Source organism: Bos indicus x Bos taurus, chromosome 7 (genome assembly GCF_003369695.1).
Source record: "Bos indicus x Bos taurus breed Angus x Brahman F1 hybrid chromosome 7, Bos_hybrid_MaternalHap_v2.0, whole genome shotgun sequence".
Classification (NCBI taxonomy): domain Eukaryota; kingdom Metazoa; phylum Chordata; class Mammalia; order Artiodactyla; family Bovidae; genus Bos; species Bos indicus x Bos taurus.
In genome coordinates, this window is record NC_040082.1 from 76,460,385 (window position 1) to 76,479,216 (window position 18,832).

Here is an 18,832-nt window from a genome sequence, read left to right on the forward strand (position 1 = left end):
AAAGCCTCTTGATGAAAGTGAAAGTGGAGAGTGAAAAAGTTGGCTTAAAGCTCAACATTCAGAAAACGAAGATCATGGAATCTGCTTTCATCACTTCATGGGAAATAGATGGGGAAACAGTGGAAACAGTGTCAGACTTTATTTTTCTGGGCTCCAAAATCACTACAGATGGTGATTGGAGCCATGAAATTAAAAGACGCTTACTCCTTGGAAGGAAAGTTATGACCAACCTAGATAGCATATTCAAAAGCAGAGACATTACTTTTCCAACAAAGGTTCATCTAGTCAAGGCTATGGTTTTTCCTGTGGTCATGTATGGATGTGAGAGTTGGACTGTGAAGAAGGCTGAGCACCGAAGAATTGATGCTTTTGAACTGCGGTGTTGGAGAAGACTCTTGAGAGTCCCTGGGACTGCAAGGAGATCCAACCAGTCCATTCTGAAGGAGATCAGCCCTGGGATTTCTTTGGAAGGAATGATGCTGAAGCTGAAACTCCAGTACTTTGGCCACCTCATGCAAAGAGTTGACTCCTTGGAAAAGACTCTGATGCTGGGAGGGATTGGGGGCAAGAGGATAAGGGGATGACAGAGGATAAGATGGCATCACTGACTCGATGGACGTGAGTCTCAGTGAACTCCGGGAGCTGGTGATGGACAGGGAGGCCTGGCGTGCTGCGATTCATGGGGTCGCAAAGAGTCAGACACGACTGAGCGACTGATCTGATCTGATCTGATCTGATGATAGACAATGAGGTGGTAGAGTTAGGGGATGAAGAGGGGACCTCCTAATTTCTCCTCAACCTATACTAGCTACTTGCTCTGCCTATTTTAAAATCACCAATTTGTGAAATATGTGTCTCAAAGCCCTCATCAGTGATCTTATTAATTTATATGTTTGTTGTGAATTATTTCTACATATTTTTATTGATTTCCCTATTTGAAATATATTAATTTTTTTTTTAATTTAAAAGCTTAAAGCATATTTTGGGAAATATGAAAGAAGCAGAAGGAACTGAAATACATTCTGGGATGAATTAGTAAATCAACATTAGAGAAATGACTTTGCACAGTGCATGGTGAGGGTGAGAAGTTGTAGTTAGAATAAAGCCCAAAGGTGTTTCTTGAGTTTGTAGATGATGGTTATATATCAGGCCCTGGAAAGAGGTATGCTTATGAGCACCACAGAATAGAGGAGGTGGCCAGGCTGACACTGATTTTTGGTCAGAGAGGAAGGTGGTCAAAGAGTGTATGGTGCTCCATGGCAGAGGTCCCCAATCTGCAGGATCTATTGCCTGACGATCTGAGGTGGAGCTGATGGAATAATAGTAAAAATAAATTGCATAATAAATGTAATGCGCTTGAATCATCCTGAAACCATCCCCCCTGTCATGGTCCGTGGAACGACAGTTTTCCACGAAATTAGTTCTTTGTGCCAAAAAGTTTGGGGACTGCTGCTCCATGGCATACCAGCTATGAATCTTTTCATTTATAAGGGACAGAAAATAATTTCAAATCAATTTAATTATAAAAAAGAGAATTTATTTACAAACTGAATTAAAAACCAAACTGGCTTACCTGATTAATAATCCAGAGATGTCACTGAGTCCAGGCGCACAATTAGTTGTATTAGAAATCTCTCTTTTCCACCTTTTGTTCTGCTTTCCTGTATTGATTTCATCTTTAGGTGGGCTTCTCCCCAGAAATGTCTAAGCTATTAGCAACCCAATTGGAAACCCAAATCTAAGGATTCCCACAAGTCTCTGGCCTGATTCTTGTGAATTCAGCTTGATTCATTAATCCTTTGTGAACTAGACACCATAGTCAGGAGAGAAAGTGATGTGACTTCACAGGCTGGAGTGTGCCCATTTTTAGGACTTAGGGTAGAGTCAACTCCACCAGCCCAGACCACAAGGGCTGAGGGTATGGGGAAGGGAGTTTTCCCAAAAGAAAACTGGGACCTGATAAGAGAAGAAAGGGCTATGAATAAGATAGGCAAATAAAGCAAAAAAGCAAGATGTCCACTGCATATGGTTACAAACAATATCAAGATGGAGAATGGTCCTTGGGGAGTGAGGGCTTCAGGAAAATTACAAAACAGGCATTAATGTCATTATAGGGGAATCTGATGAACACTATTCAAGAAATTATCATGCTAATACTCAGTCATGGTTATTAAGAAAATGAATAGCGTAAATCAAAGAACGTATTTTCATGCAGTTGTCCTAAATAATTAGAAAAACATGGAGGAAGATTGATAAAATTATAAAGAATTTTATCAAGGTTTTCTGGGGGAAACTTTTAAGTCCAAATTATTCATTCTCAGCAAGAGTGGATGTTTTTGTGAAAACAGAAAACCTCCTTGCAAAACAACATTTGTTTTTCAGTCTCTGCTTCATATATGTTCTAATCAGTAAGATTTCAATGCAGGCACAAATGTTTTCATTTTGCTAACAAACTACTGCATGCTTGTCCAGAATAAATGTCTGGGAGAGAAAGATGTATTGTTACCAAATCCGTTAAGGTGAATTATAGACACAAACTTGTCACTCCTACAGGGATTGGCTTGGTTAAGATTTCAAAGTTAAATATTGTTTGGGAAGTTAATCCAGCTTTCTTTATTTTCTAACATTTTAAAAATGAAATTTAGTGTCAAGATATAGAAGCTATATACTGCATGATTTTTCAATTTATGATAGTCTTTGTTTAATTTTAGAAATAATTTTCTCTGGAAATTTGATATGCATATCAGAAAATGTACTACAACTCAGTACCATTGACATTATTTTTTTGGAAACAGGTGCTGTGGAGGGTAAAGCAAATAGGATCTTTCCTGCTTTCAAGCAATTGAAATTTAGCCTAGAAAATATTTCTGTATTGTAGAATCATGAGTATAATATATAACACATTATTATTATACAAAACAGTATCATACATAATAGTAGTCATGATTATAATATATAATACATGATTATAATAAATACCAGAGAACAAGCCTATTAAAAGGGGTATGTCAAATAGTCAGAAGAAGAGGAGGACTTTTGGCTGGAGAAAGAAAAGAGGGAAAAGTTTTTGAGGAAAGTGGCACTTGACATGTGTCAATAGGGTTTTTTGGCAAAAGATTTTTTTATTAAATAATATAGAGGCAAAGCTTGCATTGTATTCCAAGAAATGGGATGATGATGATGAAAAGAAGCGGTGAGAGACAAGGCTGGAGAGGAAGACTGAAACCCATAGAAGTTACAGTGATTCACCATCTGGATTCTTTGACAACAGACTTAGAGTTTGTCAGGAAAGGTAGTAGAAAGATGTCTGAATTAGTGAGCATGGTGGAATGGGAGATGGCAGACACTACCCATATAAAATAAGTAGGTCAGGAGGAGTGGCCAGTTACTGTGAAAGGATGAAGATATGATAAGTGTGGGATGAGTTAATTTTGAGTGGCTAGGGAATATCCAAGCAGTTGGGGTGGTAGTAACTGAAGAAAAAAGTTTAAGTTAAAAAAAAATCACAAAAACTTTGTATTATTCTGCCTGGAAGATAAATTGAAGGCTTAAGAAGAATGGATAAAATTATACAATGGGAGAAAATCTGGGGATAGAAACTGCAAGACTTGGAAAAAAGAAAAGTGAGAGTGGTCTGTAGATCAGTTTTTCTGTACTTTATCCCTGTGACCAATCCCTTCTATGTCTGTTTTTGTCATGATTTACTAGCTATTTCTTCCATCGGTTTGTTGGCTTCAGTTTGTCTTAGAATAAGTGTAGAAGAGGTTTCTTATTTAATCTGATCTTGTATCAGAATCAGGTTTTTAGTTTGGCACTCTGACTGCTGATAACTTGATTTCTTTTTGTCTTGCGTTTCAGGATATTTATCTACCCTGACTCAGATACGTGCTTCTTCTGATCTTGTAACCCGAGGTATCAGTAAGAGTCCATGCAGCAAACAGATGGCAAATTCAAAGTGGTAAGCAAAAAAGAGGCTTAACAAAGTGGCAGTTAGCAATGGTGTCAGTAGGCTGAAGGGAACAGACAAAGAATGGTGAAGCATCTTTGGTGAAACATGCTACCCCTGGATCTGGAAGAACAAAGGAAGGTGGTAGTTACGAGAAAGGGGGGAGAGTTGCAGTCAGGGGAGAGGGTCCGTGTGACAGGAATTGTGACCAAGTTGTGGCCAGAACACAGCCACAGCCAAGCATCACCAGAGGAGGATACAGTGGGGGTAAATTCCTTGACCTTTTCCTTCTCCCACCCTTCATCTCCTACCAGTCAACCAATAGCAAACCAGTGTGGAAGCCAGAGGTCAAGGGGCCCAGGTGGTACCATCTGTAGAGGTCAGTGTGCTGGGGAAAAAGGCAGGGTAGAGAGGGTGGACAGTATGTTTAGAAGGGCAGAAAGGGATACCCATTATCCTTGACTTCCTGGCTTCTTGTTCTCTTTTCTACTCCTGATTTCTGATAAGAACCTGCTCTGTACTCTTGCTTGTGCTACTTAGAGCGTGGCTTCTTGCTTTTTATGATCTCTAAAAGACCAGAATGGGTATTTCAGAGGCACTACAGACTTGTCAGAAGCTTCCTTCTCTCTTTTCATTTTCCTTTACTTTTCCTGTCCCCTATTCAGCTCTGGAATGTAAAGAGATTTTAAAGGGAAAAAACAAAAGTCAAAAAGCTAGGAAGAGATGCATAGAATATAGCTATCTTTCTACATCTGTACAGAAAAGGCTGATTCTAAACATGACTAAGGTTATTATAATTCTAGTATTAAAATGATGAATAATTGGCTTGGGAGTTCTGTGTTTTAGCTCAGTTTGGCTAGAGGAAAATTTTCTTTTAAAGCCACTGCAAGCACCTTCCTTGTGGTGGGTACTCCTGTCTGCCTACCCAACATCATTCCCCTTCTTCCTTGCTGACAGACTCTCACTTTGTTCCCGTGTTGGTGGTCAAGGGCTTTTGAAAAGGCTGGTCTCTCCCAGCACCAGGGGTGAATTTTGATTAGTCTCAGAAGCTAGTTGAAATGTAGCAGGATACTGCATACTGTTTTGTTTTGTTTTGTTTTTCATGAATTTCAAAATTGTAGTACAGGTTCTGAAGTTGAGGACAGAAAATGTTCAGGGACCATATATTCTAAAGAAAGGTTGCAGATCACCTATGAAGCATTTCGAATGACTGATTCAAAACAAATCTGGTGACTCTGAGTCCATTACCTACATCAAGAGTACCTGAGAATAAGTAAGTGTACCCTTGAGAGAAGATTATATTGCAGAGTATATCCATCTTCTAGAGCTATTATAACAATACACTACAGACTGAGAGGCTTAAACAGCAGGAATCGGTTTTCTCACAGTTCTGAAGGCTAACGGTCCAAGATAAAGGTGCTGGCAGGACTGGTCTTTGGTGAGATGTCTCTTCTCAGCCTGTAGATGACTACTTTCTTGCTGTGTTTTCAATGGCCTTTCCTCTCTGTGAATATGGAGAGCTCTCTGGTGTTTCTTCCCCTTCTTATAAGGATGCCAAACTTATTGAATTCAGATCCCACTTTTATGACCTAATTTAGCTTTAATTAACTTCCCAGAGTCTCTGACTCCAAATATCATCAAATCGGGAGTGATGGCCTCAAATCATGAATTCTATAGGGGTGACAGTCCATATATTTCAGTCCATAGCAGAGAGGGTTGTTGTAGCTTTACTTCTGTCAACTGCAATCTGAAAGTGTAGAGGACTTGAGCAAACTATTCACAGAGTATGGCAATATTTTCCAGGAGGAGAAATAGAGTTACTGCAGTCACAGAGGCCCTGGTGCAGCCAAGTGACCTAAACAGAGTACAGGGAGATAGAGCTTGCAAAAGCCCAATAGAGTCTCCATTGATTAGGAAGTCAGGGACTGCAGGTGAGAGTCTCATTGGAGCTAGACAGTAGTGACTAGAAATGGTCTCAGTGGATACGAGTTGTTTCTTGTTGAATCAGTGTGTGTATGTATGTACGTATCTATTTTTGCATTACCTTGGTAACACCAAGACCATTGGTAGTAAGAGCTCCTGACACTCATATGCATAAATATACCTGATTTAGTTCTGGGAAATGCCTTTTAAAAGACTAATACAGAAAACATAAAGGAAAATTCTGATAGTCCTGTGTACACAAAAACTTAAACTCTTCAAGTAAGTATCAACGATAAATATAAAAAGTTTGCAGTGTAGGAAACCAGAAGGTTAATATTGTCAAGGAATCTCCCTCCCCAAACCAAATGTTCCAAAGACAGGCAAAATTGATTCATAAAAGAGGAAATGTAAAATTCCAATAAATACATACAAACACTTATTTTCATATGTTTGAAACTTGAAAATAAGCACTCTTCTACACTGCTGATAGGAGTACAAATTGGTAAAACCAATTTAGCATTAGGTGTCAAAATATGAGGTGTGGCAAGAATGTACAGAAGAGCTGTACAAAAAAGGCCTTAATGACCTGGACAACCACGATGGTGTGGTTACTCACCTAGAGCCAGACATCCTGGAGTGGGAAGTCAAGTGGGCCTTAGGAAGCATTACTACAAACAAAGCTAGTGGAGGTGATGGAATTCCAGCTGAGCTATTTCAAATCATAAAATATGATGGAATGAAAGCACTGTACTCAATATGCCAGCAAATTTGGAAAACTCAGCAATGGACATAGGACTGGAAAAGGTCAATTTTCATTCCAGTCCCAAAGAAATGCAATGCCAAAGAATGTTCAAACTACTGCACAATTATACTCATTTCACATGCTAGCAAGGTAATGCTCAAAATCCTTCAAGCTAGGCTTCAACAGTACTTGAATTGAGAACTTCCAAATGTACAACCTGGATTTAGAAAAGCAGAGGAACCAGAGATCAAATTGCCAACATGCATTGGATCATAGAAAAAGAATTCCAGAAAAATATCTACTTCTGCTTCATTGACTATGCTAAAGCCTTTGACTGTGTGGATCACAACAATCTGTGGAAAATTCTTCAAGAGATGGGAATACCACACCACCTAACCTGCCTCCTGAGAAATCTGTATGCAGGTCAAGAAGAAACAGTCAGAACCAGACATGGAACAATGGACTGGATCCAAATTGGGAAAGGAGTATGTCAAGACTATATTGTCACCCTGCTTATTTAATTTACATGCAGAGTACATTATGTGAAATGCCAGGCTGGATGAATCACAAGCTGGAGTCTGGACTGCCGGAAAAAATATCAGTAACTTCAGATATGCAGATGACACCACCCTAATGGCAGAAAGTAAAGAGGAACTGAAGAACCTCTTGATGAAAGTGAAACAGGAGAGTGAAAAAGCTGGCTTAAAACTCAACATTCAAAACTCAAAGATCATGGCATCCAGTCCCATCACTTCATGGCAAATAGATGGGGAAACAGTGGAAGCAGTGACAGACTTTATTTTCTTGGGCTCCAAAATCACTGCAGATGGTGACTGCAGCCATGAAATTAAAAGATGCTTGCTCCTTGGAAGAAAAGCTATGACCAACCTAGACAGCATGTTAAAAAGCAGAGACATTTCTTTGCTGGCAAAGGTCCATCTAGTCAAAGCTGTGGTTTTTCTAGTAGTCATGTATGGGTGTGAGAAAGAAAGTGAAAATGAAGTCGCTCAGTCATGTCTGACTCTATGCGACCCCATGGACTGTAGCCTGCCAGGCTCTTTTGTCCATGGGATTCTCCAGGTGAGAATACTGGAGTGGGTTGCCATTTTCTTCTCCAGGGGATCTTCCTGACCCAGGGATCGAACCCGGGTCTCCCACATTGCAGGCAGACGCTTTACTCTCTGAGCCACCAGGGAAGCCCATGGATGTGAGAGTTGGACCATAAAAAAGGCTGAGCGCCAAAGAATTGATGCTTTTGAACTGTGGTGTTGGAGAAGACTCTTGAGAGTCCCTTTGACAGCTAAGAGATCAAACCAGTCAATCCTAAAGGAAATCAACTCTGAATACTCATTGGAAGTATTGGTGCTGAAGTTGAAGCTCCAATACTTTGGCAAAGAGCCAACTTATTGGAAAAGACCCTGATGCTGGGAAAGATTGAGAGCAGGAGGAGAAACAGGGGACAGAGGATGAGATGGTTAAATGGCATCATTGACTCAATGGATGTGAGTTTCAGCAAGCTTCAGGAGATAGTGAAGGACAGAGAAGCCTGGCGTGTTGCGGTCCATGAGGTTGCAGAGTCAGACACATGAGTGACTGAACAACAACAAATCAAAATATGAACCCTTATATCCATTATCTACAATAATTGTATTGTGTCTAAAATGTAATCAGAGATTCATGGAGAGAAATCTGTCAAAGAATATTCATAATTATATTGTTTATATTGATGTAAAATGGAAACAACTTAAACATCTACAAAATATTTTTGCTGAAATACTGTGCAGCTATTAATAATAATTTTAATAAACAGAATAGTCTTGTGATATGTTTGCTAAAAAATGATATACATAGAACACAAAAAGCAATACGAGAGTAAAAAGTAAACTGGATCTTCATCAAAGTTAACATGTTGTTCTCATTCTTATTAAAATACAGACTGGTAGTAAAATAAAAAGGCATGTCACAGAGTGGGAGAAAACCACTATAATACATATATCTGACAACTGCTACAAGTCAGTAGTGAAAAGGAAATAAAGTCCATAAAAAAATGGGCAAAGGAGCTGGACACTTCTTAAAAGATGATAGAGGAATGGTCAGTACTCACAAGAAATGGACTCTACATCATGTGATGACAGTAGGCAGCATGGAAGTGAAAATGCTAACCATGGTGACATACCTACTGGAATGACTAAAATTAAAATGAGTGATAATGCCAAATACGACAAAGATAAGGGATCCTGGAACTCTCATACACTGCTGGTAGGACTATGAAAATGTACTATTTTAGAAAACTGATTACTTACAAAGTTAAATATACTCCTCTGCTTTGATCCAGCAATTCTGTTCCTAAGAGTTACTCAAGAGAAACAGAATCATTTATCTACAAAAAGACTTATACCATAAGATTCTTAGAAGCTTTATTCATAATAACCAAAAATTGGCAGCAAAACCAATATTCACTAACAATGTGCCAAGTTGCTTCAGTCGTGTCCAACTCTTGGCGATGCCATGAACTGCAGCCTACCAGGCTCCTCTGTCCATGGGATTCTCCAGGCATAAACACTGGAGTGCGTTGCTATTTCCTTCTCCATCACTAACAATAAAAATGGATAAACAAGTTGTGATATACATATTCATATCTATCAATAAAATAGAATGTGCCTCTTGAGAAACCTATATTGCAGATCAGGAAGCAGCAGTTAGAACTGGACATGGAACAACAGCCTGGTTCCAAATAGGAAAAGGAGTACATCAAGGCTGTATATTGTCACCCTGCTTGTTTAACTTATATGCAGAGTACATCATGAGAAACGCTGGGCTGGAAGAAGCACAAGCTGGAATCAAGATTGCCAGGAGAAATATCAATAACCTCAGATATGCAGATGACACCCCCTTGTGGCAGGAAGTGAAGAAGAACTAAAAAGCCTCTTGATGAAAGTGAAAGTGGAGAGTGAAGAAGTTGACTTAAAGCTCAACATTTAGAAAACGAAGATCATGGCATCTGGTCCCATCACTTTATGGCAAATAGATGGGAAAACAGTGGAAACAGTGTCAGACTTTCTTTTTTGGGGCTCCAAAATCACTGCAGATGGTGACTGCAACCATGAAATTAAAAGACGCTTACTCCTTGGAAGGAAAGTTATGACCAACCTAGATAGCATATTCAAAAGCAGAGACGTTATTTTGCTAACAAAGGTTCGTCTAGTCAAGGCTTTTGTTTTTCCTGTGGTCATGTATGGATGTGAGAGTTGGACTGTGAAGAAGGCTGAGTGCCGAAGAATTGATGCTTTTGAACTGTGGTGTTGGAGAAGACTCTTGAGAGTCCCTTGGACTGTAGGGAGATCCAACCAGTCCATTCTGAAGGAGATCAGCCCTGGGATTTCTTTGGAAGGAATGATGCTGAAGCTGAAACTCCAGTACTTTGGCCACCTCATGCGAAGAGTTGACTCATTGGAAAAGACTCTGATGCTGGGAGGGATTGGGGGCAGGAGGAGAAGGGGACAACAGAGGATGAGATGGCAGGATGGTATTGACTCGATGGACATGAGTTTGAGTGAAGTCTGGGAGTTGGTGATGGACAGGGAGGCCTGGTGTGCTGCAATTCATGGGGTCGCAAAGAGTCGGACACGACTGAGTGACTCAACTGAACTGAACTGATAAAGTAGAATACTATTTAGCAGTAAAAGGAAATAAACTACTGATAAAAGCAATACACTGGGTGAATCTTGTAAACATTAAGTTAAGCAGAAAAAGTCAGACACAGAGGATGTAAGTATGATTCTATATATGTGAACTTCAAGACTTGGCAAAGCAAATCTATGGTGACAGAAATCAGAATAATGGTTTCTTCTGTGTGGGAAGGACAAGAAACTTGAAGGGGCATGAGAAAAATTTTAGCATTGAAGGAATAATTGTATCTTTTTAAAAGATTAAAATGTAGTTGATTTATGATGTTTCAGGTGTTAAGCAAAGTGATTCAGTTTTATATATATGTATGTGTGTATATACACATACATATTCTTTCTCAGATCTTTTCCATTATAGGATATTACAAGATATTGACTATAGTTATATTCTGTAGGTCCTTGCTGTTTATCTAGTTCATTTATAGTGGATGGTTTTCTTGATTAAAGTGGAGTTTCTTTGGGCTAATAAAATTATCAAATTTATCAAGCTGTACAATTAAAATTAATACAATTCATTGTTTGTAAATTATAACTCAATTAAAAAAATCAGCTCAAAACTGTACAGTCTGGATAGGTGACTCCAATGGGCAAGAAGTACTCAAATTTTCCTTTAGCTGAGATCTCACAGAGGGCTTCCAGGTAAAGAATCTGCCTGCCTATGCAGGAGATGCAGGAGACATGGGTTTGATCCTTGGGTCAGGAAGATCCCCTGGAGAAGAAAATGGCAACCCACTCCAGTACTCTTGCCTGGAGAATTCCATGGACAGAGGAGGCTGGTGGGCTACAGTCCGTGGCATCACAAAGAGTCTGACACAGCTGAGTGACTGAGCACTCATGGATGCATGATATCCCACAGAAAGAGATGGTTCACTAGTTGGCTTTGTGGGTGTTTCTCATAGGCCAGAATAGGCCAGATAGAAGCATAGACTGTTGATTCTTGTGCCCCAGTGGTCATCCAATCCACTTAGTTCCTGTTGCACTGGCTGTATGTTCACCATGAATACTCGCATTGTAGCTGTTTTTTCCTCCAGTGTAGATATTCTTGTTGGAAAGAGAGGCTGATCAATACCTGTGCACTAAGGAGCTATGTTTCTAGTTACAGACTGACAAGTGGATATTCTACTTAATAAATTGGTCAACATCAATGGATCCTCCTTAGGAAAATCACTTTCATCAACCTTTCATCCTGATCCTACAGTGTCCTGGCACAGGTGGCTACATACAGAAGCCCTACCTGGATGTCCACAGGCCTCTTTTTAAAAAATTTAATTCTCTCTGCTCAGTAACTTTGTGAAATAGCATTTTTTTTTTTATTGTGGTGTACACATGCCTTCTCATGTCTTTAATTTCATTTTGAGAGTTTGGTTTATTTATATCAGACTCAGTTACATCCCAGATGTGATGCTGATTCTAAATTCAAGCAGAATCCTGAGCAGGTAAGGGATTGTAGGGTTGGAGAGGGCTGCCTTCCAATTTGAAATGTGTCATATTTTTGACAGTAAGTGACTTTTCTATCATGGTGGGTTAAAAGCCTAATGTCTGTTGTTTACTGACATCTCACTATAGTTGGTACCGACTGCATTCACTGAAATAAAAGAGATGCGGTTAAAGTGATGATGGTTAATGGAAAGATAGGGATGCTGTTTTGATAGAGGGAATGAGAAGACGGGAAGCAATACCATAAAAAGTCCTTCAGAGAGGCAGAGGGGCACTCTTTTCCATTTATCTTCCAAGCTGTAATTTTTTTAAAAAATTGCTTTAAGAAGAATCAGAAGTTAGTTTAGTACTGCTTTCAGATAACCTGGTAATTTACCATTAAATGAATAGAAAATAAGAACAATATGAACATTAATAAAAGCTTGATTTGGGAAAAATTGCTTTGTGCAGAAAGAAAATTCTGTAATTTATCCCAAACTCAACTCACCAGATTCATAGCATGATACAGTCCATGTCCATTATGTGCCATTCATTCTGTGTGGCTAAACTTGTAAGATCTTTTTCTTTGTCCTTTGAGATGAATCATGCATCTCAAACAATATTTTATTCTTAGAGATTACAGAGTATATATGAAAAGAATATAAAATGTTTACAATATACAATATGTTCTACCTTTAGGTATGGGGGGAAAAGACTATTTAATATTATTTTAAAGATGCTCTATGAGAGTACTTTTGAATATGATAGACAAAATCAGAAGCTGCTCTCTGTTGAAAAGATATTTTATGTTGATACAAATTATATATATTGGAGAAGGCGATGGCACCCTACTCCAGTACTCTTGCCTGAAAAATCCCATGGATGGAGGAGCCTGGTAGGCTGCAGTCCATGGGGTCGCTAAGAGTCGGACACGACTGAATGACGTCCCTTTCACTTTTCACTTTCATGCATTGGAGAAGGAAATGGCAACCCACTCCAATGTTCTTGCCTGGAGAATCCAAGGGACCGGGGAGCCTGGTGGGCTGCTGTCTATGGGGTCGCACAGAGTTGGACATGACTGAAGTGACTTAGCAGCATATATATAATTTTGATTATAAAAAAATTCTTTTCAAATTTCATGAAACTTTTGGAAAACACTGAATGACTTAGTATAAGAATTAAAAACACCTCAAATTCAACATCCAGAGATAAGTGCTGTTACCATTTTAGTGCATTTTCCATGTCTATTTTTTTCAGTTTAAAAATCTTTTCCATTTAGTATTATATGGTGCATTTTTAAAAGTCATAAATATAATTCAAAGGCATTATTTTAAATGGCTACCTAAGGTCTTGCGATGACATCATTATGATCATGATGTAGATTGTTCCTGACTTTAGTGCTTCTCACAAGAAGAGCAACTAGCAGTTATCCAGATACACACCATTGTGAAAATCCCAGAACCTAGAATGATCCTGATGCACCCCAGGACCACGGAGACTGAAAGGACCACCTTGGAAGGATCAGAGGAGGCTACACTCTTACTGCACCGTTGCTCCCCCAGGCCTGTGCAGTACCGCCCTCCCCAGCCCCAAGGTCACCAGTTTCTCCTCTTGGGAGGCAGAGCCCAAGGTGAACATCCAGCTTCCCCACCCTGAGGGAGGCTTCCCAGAGAGCTCTCTCTGGTTTTGCCTCATGGGGATCACGGGGAAACCTTTGGGGTTTTTCCCCTAGAGATCAGATAGAGATAAGGAAGTGGGCAGGGCTTACGGCAACCAGCACTGAGATCTTGGCTGCCATTTCTGCTTATAGTCATGCCTAAGCAGAAATCCCAGCCAGTGGCTCTACCCTTCTGCAGAACCAAGTCAGTGGTCCCATCAGATAAATTTGTTCAGTTGGCATTTCTGCCAGATTTGGGCTGAAATGGGCTATTCTGGCTGTGGTATAAACTCAACAGTGAGATCCAGCTGGAGGCCCTGCTGACCAGTGAGCCAGGCCAGTCAACATGCCCAGTAGTGCATCACAGCCAGTGGTCTATAGGATCTTTCAACCCAGCCTATGGCCCTGTCCAACTTCAGGGCATAGCTTGTAGCCTCACCTGATTGCACAGTGTAACCTGAGGCCCCGTCCAACCGCAGTTCCCTGACTGAGAGCCCATCTACATCCGCAGCACTGTTTGGTCAGGAAACAGCCTGGGAACCTACTAGATCAGGAGGGATTGTGGAGCCCAGTTCATAGTCTTGCCCAATTACAGAGTCCAGCTAGTGGTGCCACCCACCAGTGAACATGTTAGAGTAGGCAACCCCATCCAAACAGTGATGATTGCAGAGACAAGCCAGTGGACCCCACCTAATTGCATAGCTAGCAGACCTGCCTGACCAAGGAACCTACCTAGCGGCTCCACTTAAACACTGAGTCCAGCTGGCAGGCCCACCCAACTGAACATTCTTGTATTTATAAACATGTATATATGTGTATATATACATGTGTGTGTTAGTTGCTCAGTCATGTCCAACTGTTTGTGAGCCCATAGACTGTAGCCGTTCAGGCTTCTCTGTCCATAGGATTCTCCAGGCAAGAATACTGGAGTGGGTCTCCATTCCCTTCTCCAGGGAATCTTCCCAACCCAGGGATTGAACCTGTGGAAGTGAAAGTCACTTAGTCATGTCTGATTCTTTGTGACCCCATGGACTATACAGTCCTTGGAATTCTCCATCCAGAATATTGGAGTAGGTAGCCTTTCCCTTCTTCAGGGGATCTCTCCAACCCAGGGATCAAACCCAGGTCTCCTGCATTGCAGGCGGATTCTTTACCAGCTGAGCCACAAGGGAAGCCCAAGAATACTGGAGTGGGTAGCCTATCCCTTCCCTATCGGATCTTCCCAACCCAGGAATTGAACCAGGGTCTCTTGAAATGCAGGTGGATTCTTTACCAACTAAGCTATCAGGGAAGTCCCAGGGATCAAACCTGGGGTCTCCTAGATCACAGGCAGATCCTTTACCATCTGATACATAGGCACACAAAAAAGTATTTATGAAGATTAAATATAAAAATCTTTCCAGAAAAAAATTTAAATTAAATTTTAAATTAAAAAGTGTTTTTCTGACTCAGGCAGAAACCTACCTTAATAAAACAATCAGATACATACAGAGATTTATGTACAAGATTGTTTATTACAGAGTTATAAACAATAATGAAAGTCTGAAAAAATGTAAAATCTTCTGAAAAGAGGAAGAAATATGTATTATGAAATGGTTGCCATGATAAGTTAGTTAACACATCCATCACCACACTTGGTTGTGTGTGTGGTGAGAAATTTTGAGATTTTTCTTTTAGTGACTTTGTTCTCAAGAACGCTTATCTTTATTTCATTATTTTGTTCTCATCTTTTTTAAACTTTTAAGAAAACTTTGAACTTGTTTCCTACTTCACTAATTTGCTATTCTTATGGTAGCTAACTGTACGTGTTTTGCTTTCCTATGGTTTTAAATTTTCCATGGAATGTTTCCATTCATGTACAGTTTTATATGATTTCAGATATATGTATATATCTTTGTGGTGACTATCTAACCTAGTTTCATGGATGAAATGCTCTTTTGAAACTTGTTGAAAACTCAAATTGTTTTAAAAAGATGTTATTGTACTAAATTGGAGAAGGAAATGGCAACCCACTCCAGTATTCATGCCTGGAAAATCCCATGGACCGAGGAGCCCGGTGGGCTACAATCCATCGGGTTGCAGAGTCAGACACGACTGAGCGACTTCTGTGTGTGTGTGTGTGTGTGTGTTATTGTACTAAATTAGTATTAACAGTTTCTTAAATTTATTAACCAGGAAATTATTAATTCTGATTCTGCAGAGTCATCTCTGAGTTGAACTGCTTTATATACTTAAGATTTTTTTTTAATTTATCCTCACAGAAGAAAGTCTACATTTGTTCCTACTGGAAGATGAAGAGAACTTGGTAAGAAGTCCATGTCCATTTCTGTGTACTGAATGTCTCAATGAAAATGAAGATTAAATTTCGTATTATCAGTTAATTTTATAGATCAGAAATCCAGAAACCAAGTTTCATGTGTGGTTGTGGGATGCATAGAGATAAGACATTGATCAAAGTACTCAGATAGAGTTGCAGTGAAAGCCTTTTTCTGTCTAGATGAGTAGTTTCTCTTCATGTTTCTTTTGTCACCCAGCAGTTAGGAACATGTTGGGGCTTCCCCGGTGGCTCAGTGGTAAAGAATCTGCCTGCAATGCAAGAGAGGCAGGTTCAATTCCTGGGTCTGGAAGATCCCCTAGAGAAGGAAATGGCAACCTACTGAAGTATCCTTGTCTGGGAAATCCCATGGACAAAGGAGCCTGGCTGGCTACAGTCCATGGGGTTGCAAAAAAGTCAAACATGATTTAGCGACTAATCAACAACAGGTACCTACATGCCAGAAGATTGTGTGGCTCAGATGCCTCTCAGTTTAGCCATAAGGCCAGGAAAGTCTGCCATGGCTTCTGACAAACTCTATTTGTGTTTTTTAATCTCAGCGGCTTCACCTCTCCTTGTAGGAGCATTGTAGGAGTGTGGTCATTCCAGGGTTTGGTTCGCTCACCCCTGGGCTTAGTCTTCTTTCACCGTGACGTGAGACTGAACGTGATTCAGCCGTTCGTCCATAGTCCCATCTGTGATGCATTTAGTACACATCCTACCTGAAAGTTTAGAAAGGTTTGACATGTGGCACCCTTCTGTAGTTTCCATTCCTTATGCTTTGTTTTCCATTTTTTTTCCATTTCTTACTTTGTGAATTGAGAGGCTTAGAAGATACCATATTCTTTGGTATAATAACATGGAGGGGTTAAGTTTCAACATATGAATTTTGGGGAGTCATAAGCATTCAGTTTGTTGCAGAATTCACCTGCTTTAAACTGGAAAGTATAAAAGAATTAGCAGCAACAAAATGCCAGCCAATTTAAAGCTATGTCAGAATATTTTTAACTATTCATTTTCCAAATGTCTAAAATAATATATATTCAGAATTCAGTTCAAAATGAGATAAATATGTCAGTCGTATTTACCTCAATACATGACTGTCATTGATTTAGTTAATTTTTTATTTATGAGTTTATTTCTAAAAAATCCTTCAAAGTCATCAACATTAGATAGCGTTTAGTTGTATGTTTAAGAAATCCAGTCTTTGAAAAGAATAGAATAATACGAAATTGAGAATGCTTGGTGTGCATCTAAGGGTAAATCCATTTTCCTTCCAGATGATTATGATGGGAGCATTTCTAACTTAAAGCATTTTCCTTGTTATAGCCAAGCGGTTGCAGAAAATATGCACATAGGGATCCTGGATTTGTTATCAGAGAAACACAAGGTTCCTCGGTGTTTAAATCAGTTAGTCAGCTATTCTTTAAATAAGCTACTTTTTGAACATGAATAAAATGTTGCCAGAGTTTCTGGGTGTTGGTGTGTGGGGTGTCATTTACCTAATTGCCCAGGCCCCTCTCATAACCATGGTGGTTTGTCTGAAAATCAGGGAGTAAGCATGTAATATTCTTTGTTAACTGCCAGTTTTCCTTTGTTGGGGCTGAGGACAGCTTGCATCTGTTTCCAGGACATTACTCCTTAAACAGATGTTCTGTATCTTCTACTTACTGCTTTGTTTGTGCATTTTATGAAATGTTATATTGTGTGTTTAACTGGAATGATTTTGTTCTACCAAAAGAGATTCACAGAGAATCACATGATTGTATTTCTTGAATATATATAAAAAGTTAACTTTAGCTAGGTAACTCTATCAATTTCCTTTTAAAAAATGTTTTGGTGGGGTTGATGGTATAAAGGGGAGGATTACATTTCTTTGAAGTCATATAAAAATCCTAGAAAAATGGTACAAATCAGAAAAGCTGGACATGAGTCTTAAGTATATCAAGTCTATTACTTGGGTCTTTGCCTTTCAAGTCTACTAGGGCATGAGGTATTTCTGTTCTTCTTTTGCCAAGAACATGCTCAAGTTGCTTTTGATTTGGTTTTCAAAGTTACAACTCAATATTTAAATTACAAAGTATCCATAAATATCACTACTACTGCTGCTGCTGCTGCTAAGTAGCTTCAGTTGTGTCCGACTCTGTGGGATCCCATAGACTGAAGCCCACCAGGCTCCCCCATCCCTGGGATTCTCCATGGTAGTACAAAAATACTCCCTACTCAATCCTTCTGTGTCAGAGATGAACATTGGACACTTCCACTTGCTAAAAGGCCGTTCTCCATCTCAGAGAAGACACATGGGGATGAGGCTGTTGTTCCTTTTTCAGTCAATACTGTCATCCCTTCTTCCTTAAAGAAAATCTAGTTTAATACTTTTCCATGAATCTATATCCTTCCCCCCTCAAAGCTTGAGGTTTTCTTTAGGATTCCAGCTTTAGACACAAAAGTTTGGCTATTCCATTTCTAAGGGTATGGGCAGAAAAGAGTTCTCACAGCAGGCCTGAGGCTACTTAGAAAGGACTGTTTGCAGAGTTGTCCCTTGGCTGGTATTTGGAAGCTTGGATTTCTGTTCCCACCATTCCCTGCCTAACAAAAGAGTGGCTCTCTGTGCCTGTTTTTTTTTTATGCAAGCAGTGTGGTTTATGCAGAGCACCTGTTTTACTTCTGGGAGTCTGGAATTTGGGCAGAGGTTGTGTGTGTCCATGTGACCAGTCTTTGATGAAACTTTGGGCACAGAGTCTCTCAAGAGTTTGTCTGATAGATGGTTCTGTACGTGTACTGTCACAGTTTGATGCTGAGGGAATTAAGATCTGTATGACTCCACTGGGAAGGGACTCTCGGACGCTTGTATCTGGGTTCCTTTTGACTTTGTCACGTGTGCTTTTTACCTTTTGCTGATTTTTTTTTTTTGTATGCATTTGCTTCAACAAGAGTTAAGCATGAAGACAACTATATGCTGAGTCCTGTAAGATTTCCTAGTAAATCACTGAAGTAGGATGTGGTCTTGGGGATCCTCTACATAGGAAAAATGACCGTTTACTATTTCCTACAATTTCTCTACCAGTAATAACAGTAAAACCAAGAAAAGAATTAGTATCTTAATGACTTAGAAATTTAAATGAAACGTCAAGGATTGTTAAACTAA